Source organism: Macaca mulatta, chromosome 1 (genome assembly GCF_049350105.2).
Source record: "Macaca mulatta isolate MMU2019108-1 chromosome 1, T2T-MMU8v2.0, whole genome shotgun sequence".
Taxonomy (NCBI): Eukaryota; Metazoa; Chordata; class Mammalia; order Primates; family Cercopithecidae; genus Macaca; species Macaca mulatta.
The window spans coordinates 176,617,701-176,639,807 of record NC_133406.1 but is presented as its reverse complement, the minus strand read 5'-3'; the positions used below and the strand labels follow the sequence as shown (position 1 = coordinate 176,639,807).

Here is a 22,107-nt window from a genome sequence, read left to right as displayed (position 1 = left end):
ACTTTCCTAAGTGCTTTATATACTTTATCTCATTTAATCCATATAACAGTCTGAAGCAACAGGTATTACTAGAGCTTGAAGATGTGAAATAATTTGCTCAAGGATACACGAAAACAAGTGACATAGCCAGGACTCAAACCCAGGTCCACCCATCTCTTTCCTATGATTCAGATGGTGTCATGTGGGTCTTTCTAATCACTGTCATCTCTAAATGTTACTTACGTCATTCAGGCAGCTGGAGCAATGTCCAAGTAGGGATGCTGATTGGCTCATAGTTTACTTCTTGAAGACTTCTAAGTTTTACCCTGAAATTCTGACTGGAAATTTGACTCCATTGCTGAAAACGGAAGAAATACAGCTTTCATGTTCATGCACAATTTGCTTTTTCATTTTTTTTTTTTATTATCCTGAGACTTACTGTAAATCACACTTTCCCATCAGTCCTGGGGGTTCTGATTATGTTCATGGGGTCTAGCTAAGAGTAAGGGCAGTAAATTACTGCCACTTTGTTTGAAAATTTTTTTAGCCACAGTACATTAGCTGCTTTTGTTTGCTTTTCCACTGGTGGTGTGCCCATTTTTATTTCAGAATTTGTGTTTCTTGAATGTCTCATTTGTGAATAATGTAGCTTCCAAAATGGAATGATTGGAGAAAAAATATGAACGAGGGTGTCTTGTTTGACACCTGTAAGATTTTAAAGCATTTATAGCAAAAATGAATTATTGAGTCCCCCTCTTTCTCTCTCATACTCTCTCTCACTCACTCATCTGCATTCTCTTTCCTTCCTATTCTCTCCATTCTACTCCATTTCCCAAAAAACAATTGCTAGATAATGACCATTACGGTGGCTAACATCAGGTAACTACCATGAAATGCCTTCTTCCAGGCTTCTCTAAGTATTCTTGTTTATTTGAAAGATTGATAGATCAGAGGGTCAGGGGGACATGTTTTACTGCAAGTTTCTGTTCCAAATTTCCTGACATTTTTTGTTAAAAATATACAAATAAATAAGCCTTTTAAAAGGAAGAAATGGAACTAATAAGAACCAGACTCTAAAGTGATGGTCAAGATGTCAAAAATAACTGCTTTTCCTTTATTTAATGTCATTAATCTTGAGGTAGATACCTACCTTCCCATAGAATCTCCCTAATAGCTTGACCTGATTTTCTTGCTGGGCTATTCACAAATAGAGTGACTTCTAAAGTGACACCAAAATCCTTACTAGCTCTCAGGAATTGGTGTGGGAGTTCAGTGGAGACATTTGCATATGTTTTTCAAATCACATCTTTTGGTAAAGTAATGAGAAAGGAGGCTGTGGCACACACTAGCAGTCCAGAGCACAAGGCCTCCTCATGAGTCTGCATTGTCATAATGTTTGTGGATCATCCTAAAGGTGCTAGAAAACAGTGATGCTTGTGTGCAACCTAGATGAATTTGAAAATTAACTGACTTTCCTCCAGTTTGTCACAGTTTCTAAAGTGGCTTTGGAAAGGGTTCCAGTGCATATAAAGAGGAAGCTTAAGTTAGAGAATTTTTGTCCTTATCAATAATCCATACAAAAAATGTTTATTGGGGGGCGCCCAAGATGGCCAAATAAGAACAGCTCCAACCTTCAGCTCCCAGCGTGAGTGACACGGAAGATGGGTGATTTCTGCATTTTCAACTGAGGTACCAGGTTCATCTCACTGGGGCATGCCAGACAGTTGGTACTGGTCAGCGGGTGCAGCCCGATCAGCGAGAGCTGAAGCAGGGCGAGGCATTGCCTCACCTGGGAAGCATAAGGGGGAAGGGAATTCCTTTTCCTAGCCAAGGGAAACTGAGACACACAACACCTGGAAAATCGGGTAACTCCCACCCTAATACTGCGCTTTACCAAGAGTCTTAGCAAACGGCACATTGGGAGATTATATCCCATACCTGGCCCGGAGAGTCCTACGCCCATGAAGCCTCCCTCATTGCTAACACAGCAGTCTGAGATCTAACTGCAAGGTGGCAGCAAGGCTGGAGGAGGGGTGCCTGCCATTGCTGAGGCTTAAGTAGGTAAACAAAGCCGCCAGGAAGCTCGAATTGGGTGGAGCCCACAGCAGCTGAAGGAGGCCTGCCTGCCTCTGTAGACTCCACCTCTGGGGACAGGGCATAGTTAAACAAAAAGCAGCAGAAACCTCTGCTTTTTGTAAATGTCCCTGTCTGACAGCTTTGAAGAGAGCAGTGGTTCTCCCAGCATGGAGGTTGAGATCTGAGAACGGACAGACTGCCTGCTCAAGTGGGTCCCTGACCCCTGAGTAGCCTAACTGGGAGACATCCCCCACCAGGTGCAGACCAACACCTCACACCTCACACGGCTGGGTACACCTCTGAGACGAAGCTTCCAGAGCAAGAATCAGACAGCAACACTCGCTGTTCAGCAATATTCTATCTTCTGCAGCTTCTGCTGCTGATACCCAGGCAAACAGGGTCTGGAGTGGACCTCAAGCAAACTCCAACAGACCTGCAGCTGAGGGTCCTGACTGTTAGAAGGAAAACTAACAAACGGGACACCCACACCAAAACCCCATTAGTACATCACCATCATCAAAGACCAAAGGCAGATAAAACCACAAAGATGGGGAAAAAGCAGTGCAGAAAAGCTGGAAATTCAAAAAATCAGAGCGCATCTCCCCCTCCAAAGGAACGCAGCTCATTGCCAGCAATGGAACAAAGCTGGACGGAGAATGACTTTGACGAGTTGAGAGAAGAAGGCTTCAGTCTATCAAACTTCTCAGAGCTAAAGGAGGAACTACGTACCCAGTGCAAAGAAAATAAAAACCTTGAAGAAAGAATAGATAAATGGATAACTAGAATAATCAATGCAGAGAAAACCATAAAAGAACTGATAAAGATGAAAACCGTGACACGAGAACTATGTGACAAATGCACAAGCTTCAGTAACTGACTCGATCAACTGGAAGAAAGAGTATCAATGATTGAAGATCAAATGAATGAAATGAAGTGAGAAGAGAAGTTTAGAGAAAAAAGAGTAAAAAGAAATGAACAAAGCCTCCAAGAAATATGGGATTACATGAAAAGACAAAATCTACGTCTGATTGGTGTGCCTGAAAGTGACGGGGAAAATGGAACCAAGTTTGAAAACACTCTGCAGGATATCATCCAGGAGAACTTCCCCAACCTAGTAAAGCAGGCCAACATTCAAATTCAGGAAATACAGAGAACACCACAAAGATACTCCTCGAGAAGAGCAACTCCAAGACACATAATTGCCAGATTCACCAAAGTTGAAATGAAGGAAAAAATGTTAAGGGCAGCCAGAGAGAAAGGTCGGGTTTCCCACAAAGGGAAGCCCATCAGGCTAACAGAAGATCTCTTGGCAGAAACTCTACAAGCCAGAAGAGAGTGAGGGGCAATATTCAACATTCTTAAAGAAAAGAATTTTCAACCCAGAATTTCATGTCCAGCCAAACTAATTTTCATAAGTAAAGGAGAAATAAAATCCTTTACAGACAAGCAAATGCTTAGAGATTTTGTCACCACCAACCCTGCCCTACAGGAGCTCCTGAAGGAAGCACTAAACATGGAAAGGAACAACTGGTACCAGCCATTGCAAAAACATGCCAAAATGTAAAGTCCATCAATGCTAGGAAGAAACTGCATCAACTAATGAGCAAAATAACCAGCTAATATCATAATGACAGGATCAAGTTCACACATAACAATATTAACCTTATATGTAAATGGACTAAATGGTCCAATTAAAAGACACAGACTAGCAAATTGGATAAAGAGTCAAGACGCATCACTTTGCTGTATTCAGGAGACCCGTCTCACATGCAGTGACACACACAGGCTTAAAATAAAGGGATGGAGGAAGATCTGTCAAGCAAATGGAAAACAAAAAAAGCAGGGGTTGCAATCCTAGTCTCTGATAAAACAGACTTTAAACCATCAAAGATCAAAAGAGACAAAGAAGGCCATTACATAATGGTAAAGGGATCAATTCATCAGGAAGAGCTAACTATCCTAAATATATATGCACCCAATACAGGAGCACCCAGATGCATAAAGCAAGTCCTTAGAGACTTACAAAGAGACTTAGACTCCCATACAATAATAATGGGAGACTTCAACACCCCACTGTCAACATTAGACAGATCAATGAGACAGAAAGTTAAAAAGGATATCCAAGAATTGAACTCAACTCTGCACCAAGCAGACCTAATAGACATCTACAGAACTCTCCACCCTAAATCAACAGAATATACATTCTTCTCAGCACCACATCGCACTTATTCCAAAATTGACCACATAGTTGGAAGTAAGCACTGCTCAGCAAATGTAAAAGAACAGAAATTATAACAAACTGTCTCTCAGACCACAGTGCAATCAAACTAGAACTCAAGACTAAGAAACTCAATCAAAACCGCTCAACTACATGGAAACTGAACAACCTGCTCCTGAATGACTACTGGGTACATAACGAAATGAAGGCAGAAATAAAGATGCTCTTTGAAACCAATGAGAACAAAGATACAACATACCAGAATCTCTGGGACACATTTAAAGCAGTGTGTAGAGGGAAATTTATAGCACTAAATGCCCACAAGAAAAAGCAGGAAAGATCTAAAATTGACACCCTAACATCACAATTAAAAGAACTAGAGAAGCAAGAGCAAACACATTCAAAAGCTAGCAGAAGGCAAGAAATAACTAAGATCAGAGCAGAACTGAAGGAGATAGAGACACAAAAAACCCTCCAAAAAATCAATGAATCCAGGAGCTGGTTTTTTGAAAAGATCAACAAAATTGGTAGACCGCTAGCAAGACTAATAAAGAAGAAAAGAGAGAAGAATCAAATAGACGCAATAAAAAATGATAAAGGGGATATCACCACCGACCCCACAGAAATACAAACTACCATCAGAGAATTCTATATACACCTCTATGCAAATAAACTAGGAAACCCAGAAGAAATGGATAATTTCCTGGACACTTACACTCTCCCAAGACTAAACCAGGAAGAAGTTGAATCCCTGAATAGACTAATAGCAGGCTCTGAAATTGAGGCAATAATTTTAAAAAGTCCAGGACCAGATGGATTCACAGCCGAATTCTACCAGAGGTACAAGGAGGAGCTGGTACCATTCTTTCTGAAACCATTCCAATCAATAGAAAAAGAGGGAATCCTCCCTAACTCATTTTACGAGGCCAACATCATCCTGATACCAAAGCCTGGCAGAGATACAACAAAAAAAAGAGAATTTTAGACCAATATAACTGATAAACATTGATGTAAAAATCCTCAGTAAAATACTGGCAAACCGAATCCAGCAGCACATCAAAAAGCTTATCCACCGTGATCAAGTGGGCTTCATCCCTGGGATGCAAGGCTGGTTCAACATATGCAAATCAATAAATGTAATTCAGCATATAAACAGAACCAAAGACAAAAACCACATGATTATCTCAATAGATGCAGAAAAGGCCTTTGACAAAATTCAACAACGCTTTATGCTAAAAACTCTCAATAAATTCGGTATTGCTGGAATGTATCTTAAAATAATAAGAGCTATTTATGACAAACCCACAGCCAATATCATACTGAATGGGCAAAAACTGGAAGCATTCCCTTTGAAAACTGACACAAGACAGGATGCCCTCTCTCACCACTCCTATTCAACATAGTGTTGGAAGTTCTGGCTAGGGCAATTAGGCAAGAGAAAGAAATAAAGGGTATTCAGTTAGGAAAAGAAGTCAAATTGTCCCTGTTTGCAGATGACATGATTATATATTTAGAAAACCCCATCTTTTCAGCCCCAAATCTCCTTAAGCTGATAAGCAACTTCAGCAAAGTCTCAGGATACAAAATCAATGTGCAAAAATCACAAGCATTCTTACACACCAGTAACAGACAAACAGAGAGCCAAATCATGAATGAACTCCCATTCACAATAGCTTCAAAGAGAATAAAATACCTAGGAATGTAACTTGCCAGGGATGTAAAGGACCTCTTCAAGGAGAACTACAAACCACTGCTCAGTGAAATAAAAGAGGACACAAACAAATGGAAGAACATACCATGCTCATGGATAGGAAGAATCAATATTGTGAAAATGGCCATACTGCCCAAGGTAATTTATAGATTCAGTGACATCCCCATCAAGCTACCAATGAGTTTCTTCACAGAATTGGAAAAAACTGCTTTAAAGTTCATATGGAACCAAAAAAGACCCTGCATTGCCAAGACAATCCTAAGCCAAAAGAACAAAGCTGGAGGCATCACACTACCTGACTTCAAACTATACTACAAGGCTACAGTAACCACAACAGCATGGTGCTGGTACCAAAACAGAGATATAGACCAATGGAACAGAACAGAGCCCTCAGAAATAATACCACATATCTACAGCCATCTGATCTTTGACAAACCTGACAAAAACAAGAAATGGGGAAAGGATTCCCTATTTAATAAATGATGCTGGGAAAAGTGGCTAGCCATAAGTAGAAAGCTGAAACTGGATCCTTTCCTTACTCCTTATACAAAAATTAATTCAAGATGGATTAGAGACTTAAATGTTAGACCTAAAACCATAAAAACCCTAGAATAAAACCTAGGCAATACTATTCAGGACATAGGCATGGGCAAGGACTTCATGTCTAAAACACCAAAAGCAGTGGCAACAAAAGCTAAAATTGACAAATGGGATCTAATTAAACTAAAGAGCTTCTACACAGCAAAAGAAACTACCATCAGAGTGAACAGGCAGCCTACAGAATGGGAGAAAATTTTTGCAATCTACTCATCTGACAAAGGGCTAATATCCAGAACCTACAAAGAACTCAAACAAATTTACAAGAAAAAACAACCCCATCAAAAAGTGGGCAAAGGATATGAACAGACCCTTCTCAAAAGAAGACATTCATACAGCCAACAGACACATGAAAAAATGCTCATCATCACTGGCCATCAGAGAAATGCAAATCAAAACCACAATGAGATACCATCTCACACCAGTTAGAGTGGCAGTCATTAAAAGGTCAGGAAACAACAGGTGCTGGAGAGAATGTGGAGAAATAGGAATACTTTTACACTGTTGGTGGGACTGTAAACTAGTTCAACTGTTGTGGAAGACAGTGTGGTGATTCCTCAAGGATCTAGAACTAGAAATACCATTTGACCCAGCCATCTCATTACTGGGTATATACCCAAAGGATTATAAATCATGCTGCTATAAAGACACATGCACACGTATATTTATTGCAGCACTATTCACAATAGCAAAGACTTGGAATCAACCCAAGTGTCCATCAGTGACAGACTAGATTAAGAAAATGTGGCACATATACACCATGGAATACTATGCAGCCATCAAAAAGGATGAGTTCGTGTCCTTTGTAGAGATATGGATGCAACTGGCAACCATCATTCTGAGCAAACTATCACAAGAACAGAAAACCAAACACCGCATGTTCTCACTCACAGGTGGGAACTGAAAAATGAGATCACTTGGACACAGGAAGGGGAACATCACACACCGGGGCCTATTGCGGGGAGGGGGTAGGGGGGAGGGATAGCATTGGGAGATATACCTAATGTAAATGATGAGTTAATGGGTGCAGCACACCAACATGGCACATGTATACATATGTAACAAACATGAATGTTGTGCACATGTACCCTAGAACTTAAAGTATAATAATGATAAAAATTAAAAAATAAATAGAAATAAATAAATAAAGAATAAATTTTAAAATTGCTTATTTCTTTTTCTTGGACTTTATATGACATACCTTTCAGGGAGGCTGCCTACCTCATAATAACCCTCTGTTGTCTGATAACTGCTTTCACGACCCATCATGAGGGTCCTTCAGCAGCCATGTTTGAATTTATAACCCTGTCCTTCTGGTAAGAGTTGGTTGGACCAGGGAGAGGACACCTGGCCCAGGTTACGCCAGAGTCTCTTTCCCGGGAATTTGCAATTGGAACTCAGAGGTAGCCTGCTAATGTTTGTCAGTTGCTGTTAGTGCCAGGAGATCAATCTGGGGGCCATATAGTGTTGATCTTCTACTCTGTGCATAGAAAAGCCAATAAAGCTGGTTTTCAAAGAGAGATTTAAGCAGATTCAAAAAGAGAATTAGAGTCTGGGAGTGAAGGGAGATTCCCGATCCGGTTCCCAGCAGCTTTCCAGTTCTTGGTTCCCATTCCTCCCAAAACCTGGCCAGACATCTTGCCAGAGTTTCACAAGAAACCTTTGCATCCTATGTTAAATTCCCCATCCACCTCATCTGCTTTTCCTCACCCTCTTACACAGGCTTCAGTTAGTTCCTGTTGCAGGTAATCAACGAGTCTTAACAAAGACAGATTGACACCTCTCTGGTGTGTGTGTGTTTGATTATAGAGATGGCCAAGTAAACACATAGATGAATGTTCATACTCGCCCTTTGGTACCCTAGAAGGTTTGAGTTTGGAACAAACCTCAGAGATCTCCTAGCCTTATCCTCACATTAGACAGACATGGAAATTGAAGAGTATAGACAAGTAAAATAAGTGATTTATCCTGGGTCACACAGCTAGGACTTGATCCCTAGCCTTCTGGTCCTCAGGCCAGCCAATGTTCTTTCTAGGCTGGCTCCCTAGTACCATCCATCCATCCACCCACTGATCCATTCTGTAAATATAAACTGAGCAAGATTCTGCTACATGACTGGTACTGGGATACATGTTTTCTGTCCTTAACAAACTCACAGTGTGGAAGAACCAAAGTTCTTTATGTTTATTTTTACTTCATTCCGTGGGGTTCCCCATCTGGAGGGCACTTTGCTAACTTTGCTAGCCCACGATCAAAGCGAGTTCATCCAAGAATCTCCCAGAATATACTCCCATCATATATTCTTTGTGCCTTTTGTGTCTACTCTTTCCTAATATTTGTGATAATCCATGTTCATATTGAATCTCCCCTGGGAGATCCTTGAAACCAGGGACTGTGTGTAAGTCATTGCTTTTACTTCCTAGCACAGAATCTGTCACAAGGTACTTCTCCAATAAGTGTCTGCTCTTCTAGAGAATTTATTTCACTCCTTAGAATCTCAAGTGAGAGCTGTGTATCAGTTAGCTCCTGCTAGGTAACAAACCACAACAAACATAGTCGCTTCCAGCAACAATCATGTATTATTATTCTCTCTCCTGGTTCTGAGAGTTGACTGGAATCAGCTAGATGATTCTTGCACAGGGTCCCTCATGTGGTTGCAGTCAGATGGTGGCTGGGTCTAGGGTCATCTTAAAGACTTCATCATTCACATGTCTGGTGTCTGGGCTGAGAGGACACAAACAGCTGGAGTCTGGAACAGCTGGGGCTGTTCCACACACAAGTGTTGTCTGCACAAGAGATGTCCAAGAGCATCTCTTTGTTCTCTCCAAGTACTCTCCATGTGGTGGCCTCAGGGTAACTGGTGACTGAAGGCTCCCAGAGGGATTGCCTCAAGTTTTTTTTAAACCTGACTCTGAAGTCTCTCACAGTGTCACTTCTGCAACATTCTGTTCTCAGAGGTCCTGCCACATGCAAGAAAGACGTGATCACAGAGGTCCTGCCAGGTGCAAAGAAAGGGCACACAGACTCCACCTTCTCATGGAAGGAGCATCGAACAATTTGCAGATATGTTTCTACAGCTCTGCTTTATACGTCTTCCTGCATGAGAAATATGAAAAAATGAACACTTTTCAAGGAGCTTTCATTTCAGCTGGAAGCCATGATTTTCAGACAACTGATAGTTTCTGGCTTCACTAACAGCTACATCCATTGCAACTAGTTTGCTAGCCCTAGCTGCAGTTACTCACAGAATTTGTTAATTATGGACTTTAGTGGCCTAGGAGTTAGTATGGGCAGGGAAGGTGGACAGGGACTCATTTTATCATGCAATTCTTGTGTGCTGGGAACTGGCTATGCTCTATGGTTAATAAGACCATGATGAAAAGATGCCTCAGGGCTCCTCAATGTAGTCATATATGAGTGGTTCTGTTTTTAGTTGTCACCATCATGAGGGTGTGCAGTTGACATTTATTGAATAGGGGTTTAGGATGTTAAACACCCTACCATGTGCAAGCAATCCTGCTGGAGAAGGAACTTCTCTACCTAAAATGCTAGTAATTTCTGACCTAATGTCAGAAACACAGTAAAGTGAGGAAGCTGTGAGAAGTGCACTGTGGAGTCCTCAGCAGACGCGCATGGTACATGTCACCAAGGATGGCATCTGGTTTGCGTGCCACATTCTCCCCAACAACTGCTCTGCTTCTGCCCTTCCTCTCCCCTCTGCACCCTTGCTCTCCGTCAAGGCCCCATGCAAGCATGCCCCACTCTTTCACACCTTCCCTGATTTCTAGAGCCGGACAGGTTCACCCCCCTCCTGAGCATAAAACAGCCTTTTTCTTACCTCTTTCCTTGTTCTGATTATTTTCATAAATTTCTTTTCTATCACTATTTTGTGAGGCCAAGGAGAGATGGGACAGGTCCCCCCTCCATGTTCGCACAAGCATTTGATAAGTATTTGCTTATTTATCTTCTGTTTCCCCTCTCCTGTCTACTCCTCGCCTCCCCTAAAGGCCTGCACATTCCAGCAAGAGGACAGGAAGTCTGGGGTTTCTCTCCCTCTCCACTCCACACTGGGTCTTGCCCACTCTGCCTGATAAAAGTCAGGGAACCATCTGGCCTCTCTGCCACCACCTCAGTAACCTTGGCCAGCCTGTTTTGATCTCAGCCTCCCTCTCTCCACTCTCTCTTGTGAATGCCTTCAACACTCAACATCTTGACCACACACTTGGCTTTTGCTCTCACTCTGACTTGTACTTTCAAATTAGATCCCTAGAATAGCTCCACTTTCCTTCCAGATCTTAAGGGGCTCCTGAACGACAGAGGCCACATCGCCTCTTTTTTAAAAACTTCCACCGATTGCAAGGTGTTACCTCCTTTGGAAACCCTTCTCTGACACCTCTGGCCTGGAAAATGGGTTAAGTTTCCCCATTCTAGGGTTCTTTGCCACCCTGAACATACCGAGATCACACTTTATCATGATTATCTCTTTACCTGCATGACTCTGTAGCTAGGATAAGCGATCTTTGAGTACAGACTCTTACGTATTTGTTTATCTATTCATAATAGATAATAAAATAAAAATAGATCTGTTCATCTCTTCATCTAGCATTTTACACATCTATCTTTAGCAAGCCTGTGATCAGTTTTAAGGAGCCATGGCAAATGAAAAAGGCGTGGTCCCATCCTCAAAGTTCACATCCTTGTGTGTTGAATTGATTTTTGTCTCTTGCTATGAAAAAAATAGTACATCCTTCAGTCTTCATCTCCAAATTTCTCAGTGCTTTTCTGTTTTCTTGAAAAGCAGTAGAGCAGATGATTTCCAATTGTTGAGGAATCTGGTTCAAAATTTGAAGACAAAACCGCACCATTCATGAGAGAGAATATTCAAGTGACAGGGCCTTCACCATCGCACTGCCCTACTAACAAGAGATCTTGACTTGTGGTCAAGTCAGCAGATTCTTTCAAATTTTGAAATACAGATCTTTCACAATGAATGGAGAAAGGGGGAAAGAATGGCTTGTGTGCCCTTTTGTGCTCCCTGAAGTTTACATTCTGGGAAAACATGAAACTGGAATGTCAACCTTGGTGGAACTGAGTTGGAATGCTGACTGACACACAAAGGATTCTGGTTGTGTTTAATCAAGACGTGACTTTAGAACACTGAGATTGTATGACTGTGTGATCCCCAAAGGAATAGGAATTCATGGGCCAGAACGACACACTTTTATTTTGAAAGCCACCTAGGTTCCACTTAGAGCCATCAAATGCTTGAGAATTTATTATGACTGGGCAAGCCACTGCCTAAGAGTCAGACCAGGGTAGTGAAAATACACATGGACTTTGTCTTTGAAGGACCTGAATGTGGCCTAGTTCTTCCTAGCACGGGGCTCTCTACCAGGGCTGAAAGCACAACTGTTGCATTTGCATGACGTAGAAGCAGCCAAAAGCTTCCATAGCGAGGATCATGTGTCATGGTGATGCTGAGGCATCTCCTGCGCATGGTACTGAAATCACAGAGATGACTTATGATGTGTTCTGTTTGTGTTGGCCCGAAGCCCAAACCAGAGATGTATTTCAGGCTTGGCTTTCTAGATTCTATCTCCAGTCATTTAAAAGTTCATTATGTGGACCCACTCATCCTGTCCTGCTATAGTTAAGGTCTGTCAGCATTTTTCAAAGGTTTATAATTCAACCACAAAGGAGAATGCAGTCCTTAGGTTGCAATGTGACCTGTAAAGCTTAAGCCCCGGAGCCAGAAACTTTGCTTTTTTGTTGTTGTTTTTAAGTTAGGCCCTTACTAAGTTACAGTAAAGCAAAGTAATAGCTGGTGGTTTTGTTATTATTATTAGGTTTGGTTTTACAGGGATGGGAAAAGCTGCAAGTGACTTCTTGGAATGTAGATGTACCCTTAACCTAAAGAGCTGTTAGGCCTGTAGATTTACTTATCATCCTAGCCTTCAGCTAAAGATGGGGGTTTCGTTTTTAAAAATTTACCATTTTAAAATTGGGATGGATGAGGCTGAGAGAGTTAGAAACATGATTGGGAATATTTCACCAAAACTCAAGGACCAATTCTCAAGCCAGAAACTTTGTATTCAAAATTTCAGTTAAAAGACTTTGGTCATATTATATAAAAATCAAGTCATTGGCCTGATGGTTAAGTGTGGTTCTGCTCATGAATTCTAAGTATTCCCACTTAAAAATTTAAGTGGAAAAAACACATGTGATAGATATAAAGTAACAAAATGATACCCTCTCATAATAAAAATACTTGAAAATTTGAGGTAAAATAGATATTTAAGCCACAAAAATTCACTTTCTATGTCTGTTCAGCTGCTATAATAAACTACCATAGACTGGGTGGCTTATAACGCAACAGAAACTTATTTCTTACAGTTCTGGAGGCTGGAAGTTCAAGATCAGGACACCAGCATGGTCAAGTTCTCCCTGGTGAGGGCTCACTTCCTGGTTCTCAGACAGCCGTCTTCTTGTTGTGTCCTCACATGGTAGGAGAGGCAGGGGATGTCCCTGGGGTCTATTTTATAAGGGGACTAATCCCATTCGTGAAGGTACCACCCTCACGACCTAATCACTTCCCAGGGCCCTACCTCATCACCCTGAGCATTCAACATATACATTTTAGGAGGCCACAAACATTCAGACCATATATCCACAAAAGCTTATAGTCAGGAAAAGGTCTCTTAGAGTAACCTAATTGGTGGTTACGAAGGATCCCATTAAATAACCTGCTCCTGGGGTAAAAATAAAGACTGGTAAAAATCATCGCACCTTTGGTGTGGGAAGGAGGTTTTTTCTGGATGATCTCAGGTCAATTAATTGTGAGAAAGGTTATTAATGACAGTATGTTATAAAATGCAGATTGGGAGTAGGGACAGAAGAATAGTGTCAATGGAACTGAGTTCCAGTCCTACCTGTGTAGAGTCTAGTTATGCTAAGACCTATATAAACCTTGGTATCTTCCTTAAAAGGGAGCTGGAAAATCCTATATATATACATATATATATACACACACACACACACACACACACACACACACACACACACACACACAGGGTTCTGGTGAGGACAAAATGCAATAATACATGTAAAATACCTGATAGAATCAGTGCCCAGCACATGTTGTTCCCTTCTCCTCCCACCTTTATTAATTATACCTGAGACATAAAGCAATCTAAATGCTGGAGACCAGCCACTCTCATTTGGTATAGATCTTTTCTTAAAAGGAAAAAGTAGTTTCCCTGAGGTCTTAAGAGTGCATTTACATACAATTGGCCTATTTGTAAAAAAGACCTATTTATTAAAATAAGCCTCTAAGTAGCAAAATTGAAGTTTTCTTAAACTCCTTTGAGTTGCTCCATGTGCTCACTGGGCTTCTTAAGGAAAGATCTATAAAGGTGGCTGTCTTTCCCCATTAACCCTGATTTATAGAGGGTTTTGCTCTAAGTGCATGTTTGCAGAGCCATTCCTAATGTATGTGTGTTCTCTGCCCCAAAAGGAGGCACATTATTGGCCATTTGTTGTCTTTGGTCCAGTGGATACTCTTTAACCCCACTCTTACTACTCTGTAGTCAATAGCCCAAGCTCAGCTTGTGTTTTCAAGAAAATGTGTTTGGCCAGCACCCAGCCCAGCACAGCACTTCTTTTCTTTTCACTTTTAATCATCATATCCCCTGGTTTCCAGCAGGTTCATTCTGCCAGAAAATGTTTATCTTCATTGTGCCACCTCAGTACTTAACCTGGGGCAGAGGTTTGGATACTGGAGAGTGCAAGACAAAGGGTTGGGTTGGAGATACGGTTTCACTCTTTATCAGTAATGTGACTCTAGGCAACACCCTTAATGTCTCAGCATTGGTTTCTTCTTCTAAACAAGGGATTGTAGTGGAGAATACTCCTGAGGATTTTTGAGGAATAAATTAATTACAGGGTTTAGCAGGAAGCCAGGCAAGAATCAGGGTCAGGAAATGGTAGTGATAGTTACTGTAGCCAAGTGTTCTCTTACTCACTGCACAGGAGAATCATTTGGAGAAGGGCTTTTAAAAATGCTCATGCCTGGATTCCATCCTCGAACAATTAGATTAGAATCTCTAGGGGTGGGACCCAGATATCAGTATTTTTTTCTGGAATGCTTTTGATATTCCAGAGATGGATTATATCCTTTAACCCCCACAGCGTCCCTAATGGGTAGGTATCATTGTGAGCCCATTTCACATTTGAATAAACTAAGGCTTATAGAGGTAAAGTCACAGCAAGTAAGAGGTGGTCCTCAGATATGAAGCCAAACAGTCTAGCTCCAGAGCCCATGCTCTTGGTTGGTGTGACACAGTCTATTATTATAAGCAGCGTCTCCAATGATGTCCAGTAAGAACTGAGATCCAGCAGGTGTGTTCATCCGATGGCCTTGAGTCCCTTCATACCTTCAGGTTACCCACCTTCTGCTTTTACCTTTAGCCCTGTGTGTTTGGGACTTCCCAGCAGCCCTGTGCCAGATAACGAACTGTGGTTATTCAGAAGTCCCCTGCTATTTTCGGCTGATTTTATTAAACTCAGCTTGTGGTTTCGACTCAAGAATGTGCAAGCTGATTTAGATTATGCTTCGCATTGAGTTTATTAAGATAAAAAATATTTCCCGAGATAGTGAGTCAGAAGTATTTATGGTGAAGTGTGCTGAAAGTGAATGCAGGTTGATAGCGTGAACAGAATGTTCTCTCCAAGTCAAATGCGATGACCTAACTGTGTTTGGCAGCCTTCCTTTATGTTTAGCTAAGCATTTTATTTCATGTTGGGAACCTCCTCCCTCTTCTGAAAAGCATCAGTCATGTGGGAGGCTAGAATTTTGGCATGTGCCTCTTTTGATGCCGAGACCCAGGCCCTAAGCCTAATTGTGACTGGCTCCTCGGCTGACTGGCTGGGTTGCCATGGCAAAGGACTGCTCAACTCTTTATATCTCAGTTTCTCTCACCTGTCAAAATGGGAATATAACTCTTGGCCCCACCTCCCTCCCTGAGGAGAGATGGGGGCACTTTGAAAATTAAGTAATAAATGTTGGGAAGGATTTGTGGATTTGTGGATGTGACATCTTGTCAAATGGGTAAATAATAAATGGGGTGTCTCCAAAGCTAATTTGCCTAAAATTCACTTGAGCCTTCCATTTACTTCATCAACCAACGTTTATTAAATGCCTATGAAGTTCACAATAACACATGAAGTGCTGAGGGGAATACAAAAAATGAAAAAAGGAGGAAATAGAGTCTCAATTCCCGGAGAGTTCATAAACTAACTTTTTTCTTGCAGTTCGCTTTTTCTGGTTCATTAAGCCTCAGTACAGACCATGCCTGCGCTGTATTTAGAAAGCTCATTCTCAATGATGACTTCCGGTTACGTCATAAGCAACTTGTGGTGATTTAGTTGTTTTCAGTACCAGTGGGTATTGTCACGTGCTTGATGGACTCATAAAAAGGCAAGAATATTTTTTAGTCCAGGTTATGAGTGGTGCAAAGGACAATGAAAGACTACAGGTTGGATTGATTGGGGATCTGATTGCATCAGATCATAATATGGTCTCTGCTGTTCAAAGGCCTGGGTTTGGGTCCTGGCTCTGCCACTTTCTGGCTGTGTGACTTTGGGAAATTCCTTAACTTCTCTGTGTCTCAGTTTTCTTATCTCTAAAATGAGGTTAATTTTAGAGTCTACGTCATAGGATTGTTGTCAAGTTTAAGTTAAAGTGCATAAGATGCTCAGAATAGCGCCTGGCATTTTGTAAATGCTCAGAAAAATGTTAACTACGATCATCACTTTCTATTGTTAATGGGAGAAAATGGTGGCACTAAAAGGATACTGGCGTTTCATTTTCCTACATTGTAAAAATAACAAATCCTTTTTAATTCAGAGTCCTAAACTTTTGCCCAGATCTGACACAATCGCTTGGGATTGCCCCAAAGCCCCAAACTGCTTGTTCAGAAATAGAAAACATGCCATCCAAGCCACTCTGCTCTCTGACTCATACTGCTCTGGGCCTGAGCTAACCCATTTTGTTCTAAAAGCCTTACACCACTCTAGGACCCTGAGGGCTGGGAAAGGGCAGCTATGGAGTGTGATGGAAACAGCACTGGGCTTGGTGTCCAAATCCTGGCTTTGCCTTTTATTAGCTGGGAACTCTGAGATAGGCCTTTAAGTCCTCTGAACTGTGGTTTACCCATCCTAATTGTGCAAAAGCAATGGTGGGTGAAACTGCTCAAACAAATTCAGACAGTGGCACCAACTGTACCAAACTAGTGGTCACTGTACATTCCACTGCCATATACTTGCAATTGAAAAAAAAAAAAAAACCAATTGCACTTAAGAATGTCTTCCATGAAGCAGTAAAAATTATTAATTGTATTAAATCTTGACCCTTGAATACACATATTTTTAATATTTCATATGGCAGATGGGCAGTATACGTAAAATACTCCTGCCGAATACTATGACTTGTCTCAAAGAAAAGCATTTGAGTTCTGATAGCCACTTTTACTTTAAAGAATGACCAACAGAAAAATTATGGTTATTCTTGGATATTCTTTGAAATGAGCAAAATGAACCTGCCACTTGAAGGAAACAATAGTATTAGTTGCCAATAATAAAATTTGAACTTTTCAGAAAAACTTAGAATTTTGAAAAACTGTTAGCCACCATCACGAGCTTGACAGCTTCTTCCCAATCATAACTGATGACACTGGTGGTGATATTAATGCATTGGAGTTTTCTATATTAGATAAGTGAGGGTGTCCGCATTTTGAAAATGAGCATAACTCAGTAAACCAATGTTTTCTAAATGGGCAACGCATGATGTTACAAAGTCATATGTAGGTAAAATAACCATTTACAGTACAAGATAGATCAATCCATTATAATGTAATAGATTATGAAAAGTTTATTGATGTGATTTCAGATTTCACTTTGCAACCAACCTTTAAGAAACTACCACCTATCGAATTTTGGTGTAGTATCAAAGAAGAATATCCTAAATTATCTGAAAGACTGTTAAAAACCCTTCCCTTTTCCAACTGTGTGAAGCCAGATTTTCTTCAACTACAACAACATACCTCAACAGATTGAATGCTGAAACAGGAGGCTTCAGCTGTCTGATTTTAAGGCAAATAATAGATATTCAATAATAAAAAAAGGTGCCACTTTTCTCGCTGTTTTTGGTATATTCATGTGGAAAATATTTTTCACAAAATATTTTTATTAAAATATATTAAGCAATGGGATTGTTTTTATTTTTAAATAAGTTAATAAACAAATATTTTAAAACATTCTCGCCTCAGTGGCATCAATATTTTAAAGATTATCTAGGAGTCCTGGGACCAAAAAATTTGAGAACTTCTATCCTATAGTGTGGACTCTGGGGCCAAAATAATTTGTTTGAAATCTCACTTCTACTTACTGTCTATGTGATCTTGGACAACTTTCTTAGCCTCTCTGTGCCCTACCCTCTGTGTTTTCCATGTGTAAAATGTTCATAACAATACCTGTCACGATGATAAATACCATTTAGATGTTAGGTATTATCACCATCATTATGATATCATTATTGTTGTCAGTGTCATCATCATCATTATTACCAGTATTAGCACTGGGAGATATCATTTGCTCAGGGACACAGAGCTAGAGGTGGATTCAGTGGGACTTGAACTTTTCCCTTAAGCCAGACTATACCCTACCTCCCACTTACCATCTGCCATATCGACATTTGCAGTCTAGGGACGAAGGGAAAAAAGGGTGAGAAATCTTCCATAGCTCAAGCACATATCATCAGAGCTACTGAATCAAATCACTGAAAAAGGTACAAACAGCCAGGTTTATACATAGAAGCCAGATTGCTTTGTCTGGCATTCAAGCTCACTGGACACCTGCTGCCTATCATCCAGTTGTTCTGCAGCTGCCCATATAGAAACACAAACTGTCTCAGAAGAAGCAGACCCAATCCCAAAGGCCTAGATTGTGATTCCAAAGCCCAGGGAGGCAAAGTGATGGCCTGACACACATCGCTAGTGAGTGGCAGAACTGCTACATGAGTCCAGTGTGTATTCCCTCTGGACCGGACACCTTTGCTGGGATGCCCAGGTGTTCTCTGAAGGGAATGACTAGTCCAGAAACCAACAGTGGTCACCTCAAGCTTTGGGTGTAGAGAGAGAATGGGTCCCCTAACATGGTCCATGAGGCTACCACAGAAGGACCCAGCTGGTTCTGGGAAGAAAATGGATCATGGCCAGAGGCTTGTTCACAACAGGAAAAATAGCAGTCAGTAACAGAAACGCATTTTTGTTTGATTTTATTTCAGTCGCAGAATGCTTTTGTGTTCTTTAGGCAAAAGACTGTTCTGATGCTTCTGGTCTTTGCCAAACTGAGGACCAGACTATCTGTTAGTTCTGCTTACTAAGTAAGCAGCTACAGATGGCCGACAAATTTGAACCTTCTTCTTTGTCAGTGAAAAGTTAAAACCAAATTCCCTGTTTGTGGTAAGGCTCCTTTGTTCAGTAAACACAAAGATCTATTTACATTTCTTTTGTTCTCTCTGGAAACACACTGCTTGGGTCATCTACTACACTGATTTCAAGGTGCCCTGCAACCCTCATGTTTGTTTTTAGATAGATATTTTATAGAGCAGATCAGGTGAGGTGCCTGGCCTCTGGAAGGAAACCAGAAAGAACATCAGCTAGCACCCATGGCTAAAGCTTAGGCCCATTAACCAGACAGGCTTGGCTGCAGTTAGGGGAAGAGCACAGCCCTGTGGGTATATGCATGTCCACGGCCCACCTAGGTTTAGGGAGATATTCCAACACTCAAAGGGTCTCGTGGCACCACATCCCAGCCCTCAATGGGTCTCATGGTACCAAAGCAGTCCGGTGGAGTGAAAAGAGTTGGGCTTGGCAGCCACAGAGATGCAAATTGGACCCCAGTTCTGCTACAAGGCCTCCGGCAAGTCACTAAACCTCTCTGATCCTAGCTTTCCTCATTATAAAACAGTGATAATGACTTCTCCCTTGCAAGGTTAGCATACAGGTGAATATTAAAGTAAAGCCCTAGCATATAGTAGGATTTCAAAATAGTCCATTATTGGTCCAGAACTGGCCAGCTGCCTCAAATGGACTCTCTTTAGGTGCTTGGCTGAGCCTGAGGATTAAAGGCCATTAGTGACGGAAGCTTTGGGCAGTTTCCTGTGTAACCATGGGGCAAGTCTGCTAATCTCTGAGACATGACTTCCTCATCTGCACTGGAAATCATAGTAATTAATGTGCCTTTCTTACTTCTCTAGATTGTTAGAGGATAACAGGAGACAGAGGCTGTGAAAACATTTTGTAATGTGAAAAGCAGTATATAGAAATTATTGTTATAAAAACAATAGTAATAACATTAATTAACGTTTTTGAGTGCTTATTTTTTACCAAACACTGGTTGAAGTGCTTCCCAGATGTCACCCACTTTCATTTTAATCCTATTCTAACAGTTCCCTCAGATGGAGCCCTGTTTATTGTTTTGGTTTTTCAGTTGGTTGAACTGAAGTACAACGAGGTTAAGTAACTTGCCCAAAGTCACACAGATAGGCAAGGGGCTGACCTGAATTCAAACCCAGCCAATCAAATTCCAGAACCTGTCCAATGGAATATTAATCGCTATGCTTATAGTGGCATTGTTATGTGATTGCTATCTCTAAGCTTCTCTCCACAGAGGGTACATAGTTATCTATTCTCAATGAATGATATGGGGCTATAAAGGCATGATAATGGCTCCATAGAGCCATCTGCTAATTAGTCTCCCTCCTTTCTGGGCATACCTCAAACATCTTAGGAACATATGTGCTTATATCCATGAGCAAACACATTCGTGGATTGAGTATAGATGTGTATAGATTAGAGAAACATACCCAGAGATAGAGATCAAAATATAAATGTTAGGAAGGAAAGCATTAGCAAGATCATTTATGGGCTCATGAATCTGTTGTGAAGGATAATTATTCATTGGCTTAAGTGAGATGGAAAGTGTCATTATGGTAATGCAGTCATCATACTTAATCTCTTTCCTACTGCACACGTGATAAATGCCATTCATATGTGAGACACACCCCTGTGAGGCAGCCCAGACATTAACAATGTTTCTTCTGAATTTGGGGGGAAAAATTAGAGCAAATAATGAATCAATTATATTTAGCATTTATGAACTCATTTTACAGACATTTGGGCAATTAAATTACCCAGTTAAATAGCTCAGAAAAATGTTACTTTTCAATAAACTTCCATTAAATTTATCAAATTTGCCGTGTTCTACCTGTGCTGTCCAGTACAGTAGCCACTAGCCACATGTGGTTATTTAAATTTAAAAATTCAGTTTTCAGTTGCTCCAGCCATATTTCGTGCATTCAGTAAGCCCTGTGTGACCAGTGGCTATCAATCAGTGCAGATTATAGAACATTTCCGTCATCACAGAAAGTTCTGGTGGATATTGCTGCTAGACAGTAGTATACATTGAGGATGCAGTGATGACCAGAACATTCCCTTCCCTGCCCTTATGGGGCTCATAGCCCTGCAGTGAAGACAGCTGCTGAACAAGTCACCTCAGATTTGGACCTAGGGAAGGACATAGGACAATGAGAAGGTATGGTAGGAGATCTACCCAAGAAGGGGTGCCTAGGAAAAATGAAACCAAAGAAAGCTCCCTACACATGAATAACAGAGCAAGTTTTTAAAAGAAATCAAACTTAATTAAAAAGAAATACTGTAGTCCCAGCACTTTGGGAGGCCGAAGACAGGTGGATCACGAGGTCAGGAGATCGAGACCATCCTGACTAACACAGTGAAACCCCGTCTCTACTAAAAAATACAAAAAACTAGCCGGGCGAGGTGGTGGGTGCCTGTAGTCCCAGCTACTCGGGAGGCTGAGGCAGGAGAATGGCGTAAACCTGGGAGGCGGAGCTTGCAGTGAACTGAGATCCAGCCACTGCACTCCAGCGTGGGCGACGGAGCAAGACTCCGTCTCAAAAAAAAAAAAAAAAAAAAAGAAATACATTATTTTCTCTGCAACTGATTTCTACAACTAATATTAATATTGATGTTTAAATACTTTATTGAAGAATAAGCTTAAATAAAACTGATTTTGTTATTAAAATTTGTAATGCAATGAATCTTAAGAGGAGCCAAATGCAAAATGTACGTGCAGCATGATTCCATTTATATGAAGTTCTGAAACAGGCAAAATTAACCTATGGTAATAGAAATTAGAACCTTAGTTGCTTTGAGGTGGGGTGGGAGGGAGTGGTTGGGAGCAGGGACCAACTACAAAAGATTGTGGGGGTACTTTCTGGGGGTGTTGATGTTCTATCTTGATAGGGACATTTGTTACATGGGTGTATGCATTTGCCTGTACTCATGGAACTGTATAACTAAGATCTGTATATTGCACAGTATTATATATGAATTAATCTATATATATGTGATTGAAAGAATTACATATTGTAACATGTTATGGTTGA

The 22,107-nt window shown here is 40.9% G+C and overlaps 1 protein-coding gene across 1 annotated transcript in view; it reads left to right on the top strand.

Annotated features, from left to right (window-relative positions):
• Positions 1–22,107, top strand: part of ROR1 (receptor tyrosine kinase like orphan receptor 1) — a 412,356-nt gene that overhangs the window by 259,549 nt on the left and 130,700 nt on the right. The gene's annotated exons all lie outside the window — the stretch shown is intronic.